The sequence below is a fragment of the Lolium perenne genome, chromosome 3 (assembly GCF_019359855.2).
Source record: "Lolium perenne isolate Kyuss_39 chromosome 3, Kyuss_2.0, whole genome shotgun sequence".
NCBI lineage: Eukaryota > Viridiplantae > Streptophyta > Magnoliopsida > Poales > Poaceae > Lolium > Lolium perenne.
Genome location: NC_067246.2, coordinates 108,933,599 through 108,942,039, shown reverse-complemented (window position 1 = coordinate 108,942,039; position 8,441 = coordinate 108,933,599). Strand labels below are relative to the sequence as shown.

The 8,441-nt window shown below is 41.8% G+C and overlaps 1 long non-coding RNA gene across 2 annotated transcripts; it reads left to right on the top strand.

The window, feature by feature from the left end:
* The first annotated feature begins 408 nt into the window (after positions 1-408).
* Positions 409-6,871, top strand: LOC127342131 (uncharacterized). Of its 2 annotated transcripts, none has more exons than XR_007876241.2 (5): positions 409-540; positions 4,184-4,315; positions 4,431-5,050; positions 5,149-5,319; positions 6,470-6,871. It is a non-coding gene; the product is annotated as an uncharacterized lncRNA (long non-coding RNA). The 2 variants fall into 2 exon arrangements; XR_007876240.2 differs by lacking the exon at positions 409-540 and adding an exon at positions 562-4,068.
* The last annotated feature ends 1,570 nt before the right edge of the window (positions 6,872-8,441 follow it).

Genomic DNA, 8,441 nt, shown 5'->3' with positions numbered 1-8,441 from the left:
ACCCCAACCCAACGAGTTTTCAGGGGGATTGCCATGCTAATTCCATTCTATCCCGGTCCGCCGAACAGTATATGTAGAATTTCTAGGTGTATTATTAGCTTAGCCTCGTTAAATACACTCCAAACCCAGTGGAAACACGAGTACCGAACAGGGCCTTAGAGATGCCTATTAACCCGCGCCAATGAGCGAGATTGGCGTGGTTGGCAATGGCATATATAGAACCTCCCCTCGTTATGTCATTTTGTAATTTTTGGCGCCGCGTGGCCCAGCCACATGGGCTGCGCCTCGCGTGTCCGGTTCAACCGACTATTCGCTGGGCTTACTTTTCTTTTGAGAAGTCGCTGGGCTTACTTGAACAGAGTATTCGGTGGTCCGACTATCCACTGGGCCTTCGTATCTCATGGAGCTCTGCGCCGTTCGTGTCGGCAGCGGCGGCGGCGGCGGCGGGCGTGACAGCGATGCCGCGGCACGACCAGGACGCTCGGCCGACTCCCAGCTTCTACGAATGCTGCTCCGGAGGAAAACGTCTACGCACGGATGGTACCGCCTCGTTCCTCTCGCTTCACTCGCATGAACCCTAGAAACATGGGTCTAGAGTCTAGATGTATTGCTTCCCATCGTTCATCTCGGGTGATTACTGGATTAGGCTGTTATACTTATTCGCGCGCATCTACTGCTAGCAATTCAACCACTATGATTTGTTTGCTGCCATTTTTCGGGATCTGAGGTATTCATTTCGTTTCAAGCATACCACATCGTTCAGTCGCTTCCTTAAGCTGGAATAATACTGGAAACTCCATTGATGACCAGCTTCGCGCTATGTCGTTCCAATTCCTGAATGATCATCCCTTGGGATGCTTCACACTTGTGTGGACGCAAAGACACGTCTGAGGAGTTGAGGTTGCTTTGTTAGTGGGCTCAATGGTTGGGGAACTCTTCTTAATTCAGTGCACTCTTTCAGTTTTTGGTTTGATTTCCAAACTGTTAAGTACTGTCAGCATTTGATTGAATTTGATACCGCAAGCAAATACTTGCAGTACTTCAAATGTGGGTCCGTTTGTACCTATTTCTAGTTTGAAGTAGGGCAGTGTACTCAATTGCTTCCTTGTTGTGAGGTATACTCCAGTGATGACTTATTTAACCTCGTATATCGTTCCAATTTCTGAAAGCGCATCCATAGGATGCTGCACATTATGTGGAGCAGAAGGGACATCTGAGGAGTTTAATTCATTTTTTTCTCGCTTGCTTTCTTGACAAACTTTTTTTCGGTGTTCTCTTGAGACTTTTTGTTTGATTCTCAAACTATTTCATGTTGCCAGCAATTGGTTGAATTTGACGCCAAAAGTGAACATGTTTAGAGCTTCAAATGGCTCCTTTTTTCAAGATTTCTTGCTTGAAATGATGCAATGTACCAATCAGCTTCCTTGAGGTGTGGGCAATTTGGTTTGATTCTAATATTTTCCATGGTGCTTGACACTTTTTTTTGTGAATTTGATACTGACAAGCTAACATGTGTGTAGGTTCAAATTTGATTATTTTTTAGAAGTTTCTGGTTTGGGTTTTGGTTAATTTCTGGGTGGTGATGTAACTTACTGGGGAACTTTCAAAATTTCATTAGCAATACGACTTGACGAGCCAAATCATGGATTACAGACACACTAGGTATTGGCTGTGTTGGTCCAGCTGGTACAAACTCTAGGTTTTCACTCACAGAACTGCACTGCTCAATGGTTGGGGAGCTCTTCTTAATTCAGTGCGCTCTTTCAGTTTTTGGTTTGATTTCCAAACTGTTAAGTACTGTCAGCATTTGGTTGAATTTGATACCGCAAGAAAATACTTGCAGTACTTCAAATGTGGTTCTGTTTGTACCTATTTCTAGTTTGAAGTATTGCAGTGTACTCAGTTGCTTCCTTGTTGTGAGGTATACTCCAGTGATGACTTATTTCACCTCGTATATCGTTCCAATTCCTGAAGGCACTTCCATAGGATGCTGCACATTATGTGGAGCAGAAGGGACATCTGAGGAGTTCAATTCATTGTTCTTCTCGCTTGCTTTCTTGACAACCTTTTCTTTTTGGTGTTCTCTTGAGACTTTTGTTTGATTCTCAAACTATTTCTTGTTGCCGATAATTGGTTAAAATTTGATGCCGAAAGTGACAATGTTTAAAGCTTCAAACGGTTCCTTTTCAAGATTTATTGCTTGAAATGGTGCAATGTACCAATCTGCTTCCTTGAGGTGTGGGGAGTTTGGTTGATTCTAATATTTTCCATGATGTTTGACAGTTTTTTGAATTTGATACCGACAAGCTAACATGTGTGTAGCTCCAAATTTGATTATTTTTACAAATATCTGGTTTGCTTTTTGGTTAATTTCTGGCTGGTGACGTAACTTACTGGGGAACTTTCAAACGTTTCATGAGCAATACGAGTTGACGAGCCAATTCATGAATTACAGACACACTAGGTATTGGCAACGTTGGTCCAACTGGTACGAACTCTAGGTTTTCACTCACAGAACTGCAGTGCTCAATGGTTTGGGAACTCTTCTTAATTCAGTGCGCTCTTTCAGTTTTCGGTTTGATTTTCCAAACTGTTAAGTACTGTCAGCATTTGGTTGAATTTGATACCACAAGCAAATGCTTGCAGTACTTCAAATGTGGTTCCGTTTGTACCTATTTCTAGTTTGAAATAGTGCAGTGTACTCAATTACTTATTTTTTGTGAGGTATACTCCTGTGATGACTTATTTCGCCTCGTATATCGTTCCAATTCCTGAAAGCACATCCATAGGATGCTGCACAATATGTGGAGCAGAAGGGACATCTGAGGAGTTGAATTCATTTTTTTTCTCGCTTGCTTTCTTGACAACCTTTTCTTTTTGGTGTTCTCTTGAGACTTCTGTTTGATTCTCAAAATATTTCATGTTGCCGACAATTGGTTAAAATTTGATGCCGAAAGTGAAAATGTTTAAAGCTTCAAATGGTTCCTTTTCAAGATTTATTGCTTTAAATGGTGCAATGTACCAATCTGGTTCCTTGAGATGTGGGGAATTTGGTTTGATTCTAATATTTTCCATGATGTTTGACACTTTTTTGAATTTGATACTGACAGGCTACATGTGTGTAGCTTCAAATTTTATTATTTTTTTAAATTTCTGGTTTGGGTTTTGGTTAATTTCTGGGTGGTGACATAAATTACTGGGGAACTTTCAAACATTTCATGAGAAATACGACTTGACGAGCCAATTCATGAATTACAGACACACTAGGTATTGGCAACATTGGTCCAACTGGTACAAACTCTAGGCGTTCACTCACAGAACTGTACTGCTCAATGATTGGGGAACTCTTCTTAATTCAGTGCGCTCTTTCAGTTTTCGGTTTGACTTCCAAACTGTTAAGTACTGTCAGCATTTGGTTGAATTTGATACGACAAGAAAATACTTTCAGGACTTCAAATGTGCTTCCGTCTGTACCTATTTCTAGTTTGAAATAGTGCAGCGTATTCAATTGCTTCCTTGTTGTGAGGTATACTCCAGTGATGACTTATTTCATCTCGCATATCGTTCCAAATCCTGAAAGCACATTCATAGGATGTGCACATTATGTGGAGCAGAAGGGACATCTGAGGAGTTCAATTCATTTTTTTCTCGCATGCTTTCTCGACAACTTTTTTTCCAGTGTTCTCTCGCGCCTTTTGTTTGATTCTCTAACTATTTCGCATTGCCGGCAATTGGTTGAATTTGACGCCAAAACTGAACATGTTTAGAGGTTCAAATGGTTCCCTTTTCAAGATTTATTGCTTGAAATGGTGCAATGTACCAATATGCTTCCTTGAGGTTTGGGGAATTTGGTTTGATTATAGTAGTTTCCATGATGTTTGACACTTTTTTTGAATTTGATACTGACAAGCTAACATGTGTGTAGCTTTAAATTTGATTATTTTTTCATAATTTCTTGTTTGGTTTTTGGTTAATTTCCGGGTGGTGACGTAACTTACTGGGGAACTTTCAAACATTTCATGAGCAATACGACTTGACGAGCCAAATCATGAATTACAGACACACTAGGTATTGGCAATGTTGGTCCAAGTGTGTTCACTCAGAGAACTGCACTGCATCTCTAAATCTAATGATATTTACTTATCTATTCTGTTGAGTTAAGTTCTAACAAGCTCTTTTTCAGGTTTGGAAAAAGCAACACTGGGTATTACCATGTGTGGTCCATTGTAGACTTCAACTCATCATCTGCTCTGCACCTTTATGATAATCCCAATAGAAGCATTTTCTTCTCTCCAGAGTTAGTGAGACACACTAGGTATTGGCAATGTTGGTCCAAGTGTGTTCACTCAGAGAACTGCACTGCATCTCTAAATCTAATGATATTTACTTATCTATTCTGTTGAGTTAAGTTCTAACAAGCTCTTTTTCAGGTTTGGAAAAAGCAACACTGGGTATTACCATGTGTGGTCCATTGTAGACTTCAACTCATCATCTGCTCTGCACCTTTATGATAATCCCAATAGAAGCATTTTCTTCTCTCCAGAGTTAGTGACCCAGTTTCTGTTAAGCTCCCACAGCATTCTTTAAGTTGAGATGCCATCTCAGATGACACATAGATGATTGGTGGCCCTGATGCTTGAATAGCCGAGCAATATTTGAGGGTCCAGTTTTGTTTATGGTGGGATTGAGACCATCAAGATTGTCCTCCAGCAGGCAGGTCCATTCGGGTGACCTACACTAGATGAGAAACTGCCAATAAAGACAGGGGAAACATGCTGAGAGGGTAAGTCATCATAGTTTGCCTGCAAAGCTCGTGTGGTGTGAAGGTCAAGCATGAAGCCAGGGGTGGAATGTGCTTGCAAGCAGGTTCAGCGAGCCCATGCAAAATTGTTTCTAGGGTCTGTTATCTCTCAGCAGCAGGGTAGTGAGCAGCCCCAGCCTGGCATCATTGAAGGCCAACAGCAGTCTTGGCCATCATTATATACTAGTATAACATTGCTGTTCTCCACCTCGCATGCCAATCCCAGTCACATTGTTCAGTGGTTTCTCAGTAAGTGCATCTGTTTCTGGTTAGTCTGGTTATAGATTGTCGCAAGCAAGAACTCACTATAATATGCTCATCGTTACTAAACTTTGTTAGTTTAGCAGGACTTGAAGATGTGTGCCCATCCATAACGGCATTCCAGAGTGCAACCATTAAGATCGCCTTCGATTTAAGAAAGCAGTTTGGAAAGCCACAAGAATCCATGCCACTTTTACAAATTTGACATCTGATCTACTACTTAAAAGGATTTCATTTTGCAGACAGCTGTTCCAAAGGTAACATCATGGTGCCTTATATCATAGTCTATTTAAAGCTGTTCTTTTGGGTTACCAATTGCATCCGATGTTGTACCTTTCCTATAGCCCCTGTGTTTATTTGATTGACTAAAAGTTCTAAAAATGCTACTCCCTCCGATCCGATAAAAGTGTCGGGAGCCACAGTTACTTAGCATTTTACAATAAAACCCCTCTAAATTAATCAAAAGGCACAACCAGACTGCTCTTGCTGATGAGGAGGATCTCCTTGACGATGATGGCGTCGGAGGCGCCAAGCAGGTCGCAGATCTCCTCGAGCTCGTAGACGGCGGTGACCTTGTCGACCTCCGCAGTGACGCCGTCCACCATTCGCGACCACCAGTACGACTCCACCGCTCGCAGGCTCTAATCCATGGCGCTCCTTGACCGGAGGCGGCCGAAATCCTACGGGGAGGAGGGCTAACGCCATGGCAGTGTGCTACCACCAGATCTGAGAGATCTGAGAGGGAGGAGATCGAGATCTGAGAGAGGTTGAGATCTGAGAGGGAGGAGGTCCTCGACCTGGTTCACGAGAGGAGTTGGGGTTGGGACGATTCTGGCGACCTGGCGTTGACCCACGCTACTTGTTCGGTTGGTTGAGTAGGGAGTGCGGGTTGACGAAACAGAAAACTCGAGGGTGTGCTTGTAAAATCGCCTCTCCGACTCTTTTTTCGGATCGGAGGGAGTAAATAATGTCTTGATAGTGATGTGAGTGTTTCTTATGCTCTACTAATTGGAATTGCTGTTCATCCAATTGTGATTGGTTTCAGCTAGCGGCAATGTTGTTCCAGCTAGTGGAAACGGTTCAGTCACATAATGTTTCAATGTCTCCAATAATTAACATGGGCATGTATAGGCCGGCAAGTATATAATCTGCAGAGTTTTCATAGTCTAGGTGCTTCTAAATTCAGAATAGCACTTCGAAAAAAGTTGAGTATTGCATCAGTTATTTACCTGGCCTATCGTATAGTGCTAGTACCTCGCCTTTTGATGCATAAACATGGTTCCTGCTTCCTGGAATGTCATGATCACAAAACATGTCTGGCTTCTCATCGATGTTTTGGACTTGTCTTTTCTGCCCCAATGTTACGCCTGATCAATCTTTGTTATCCCTGTTATGATGAACATGCAGAAACTGCTTGCAATGTGTATCCAGATGTCTTACAAGGTGAACGGGGAAGACAGGTTGGATCAAGGCCAAGTTAGCGATTTGCCTCCTGGATTATAGTGCCTTTTTGTGCGTACCGTATAGCATGTTGTGACAGTTGTCTTCATATCACATGTTCGGGGGCAGAGGGAAGACTTCGTATACTCGTTCAAATGACATGTTTGTCCATCATTTTACCCAACATATTGGATAGTTGTAGTTGTAGCAGTATGTCACATGAGAGGATAATAAAATTTGTTCGACCTCATCCTTCGATTATAGCAGCAGCAAAGGAAAACTGGGGTACTCCTTCCTCATTGCAAATATTTGTACTTTTGTTGTAACTTACACCCTCCGTCCCTTAATATAAGACGTTAGTACATCTAATATATGAGCAAATTTGATGTAATAAATCTTATATTAAGGGGTAAAGGGAGTACTACACACATAAATCCGGCAGTTGATATTTCGTTGGAACTTTTTTCTTCTGTATGAGCCTCGGTATCTAGTTCAAGTGTGAAATAGATATTTGATGACTGATCAATAACCTTGCAACTCTGTACTGCCGGGTGCCGCACAGCTGATGGTTTGGGTATGCTGCAAACCATAAAAAGTTTACGATGGAAAGAGCTATGTACTCCTATGCCATTTTCGTCTTGGTGAATTTCATGGGAGATTGCTGCTGGGTCCCCGTGTGGTGCATGGGACAGTGGCGACTTTCAGGATTCAGAAACGCTTCATGTTCACCTGCACATTCAGTACCTGTGACAGTTCAAAATAGACCGATTGACATGAAGCGAGCCTAAATGTGAGCAGCTGAGAGCAGCCATCCTGCAGTGGCACATAATATTACAGCTGTGGTATTATCAAACAATTGTGTGGTGCTGTCCTGCTTGAGACAAAGTTTTATTTCTCAGAGTTATGTGAAGATCGAACATCATATGAAGCACCAACCAGTAGAAAAGTTGGCAGGTAAAGTGAAAACAATAAACTAGAGATCATTCGAAACAATGCAACCCAAAAAAGAATGGTGTCAGGATGGAAACGCACGCAAAAAGGTGTTCATAGATGTTCAGACTCCCTCTTGTAACCATGTCCAAATCAAGGTACTCCAACGGTGAGCTTATTTATCCTCGAGCCTAAATGTTTTACGTGCCCGTACACCTGACTTCAAATCAATAAAGCCAGCTAAACCTCCACAAAGTTTAGGCCATGACACATGAGGAAGTACCTCCTCAAGGTCTTTAAGAATCAGATGAAGCTTTGCAAGTCCACAAAGAGGAAAATCTTGCCTCTTTGAATCGCCGGCTACAACAGAGGGCCGAGACAGGAAACATCCAAAAATATTGACTAGTTATGAAAATCACTAGATAAGAAGGCAAGGTCATTTCATGAGTTCAAGGAATAGAGACTCGAGGCATATAGATTGCTAACAGTTGACTACCAAGAAGAACCACTAGATAAAAGAAATAAAGTTAAGTTAATTCCTCGGCCCAACATAGGCATTGTTGATATGATCTTCACCCATTGTTGGGTCTGTAGGTGTTGTGTGGAGGTTCGGGTTTTCTAATATATGCTCTTTGTCCGTTCTTTGTTGAATAAATTAATAAAAAATGATGTGTGCATCTTTTCGATGCACAGCCTGGGGGTCTCATCCTCCATTTCGAAAAAAATTCTCTACCCAAAAATAAATAGTAGAAGTACAAGGCAGAAGTGTTGATAAATATTTCAAAAGCAATATAAAATACTTGGTAATTTTAGCATACTTGAATAGACGTACTAGACACTTCAGCCCAAACGTAGGGAAGAACCACCTCACTCAATACCCCGTCAGACGAAAGGCGAAGCGTTAACATCATAATTTTCTGCCGCGAAGAAGGTATGGGAAACAAGAGTTTGTTTCAGCATATGTTTACAAGCATATACATATTGGCCATCATGATGGAAGTAGTCAGCC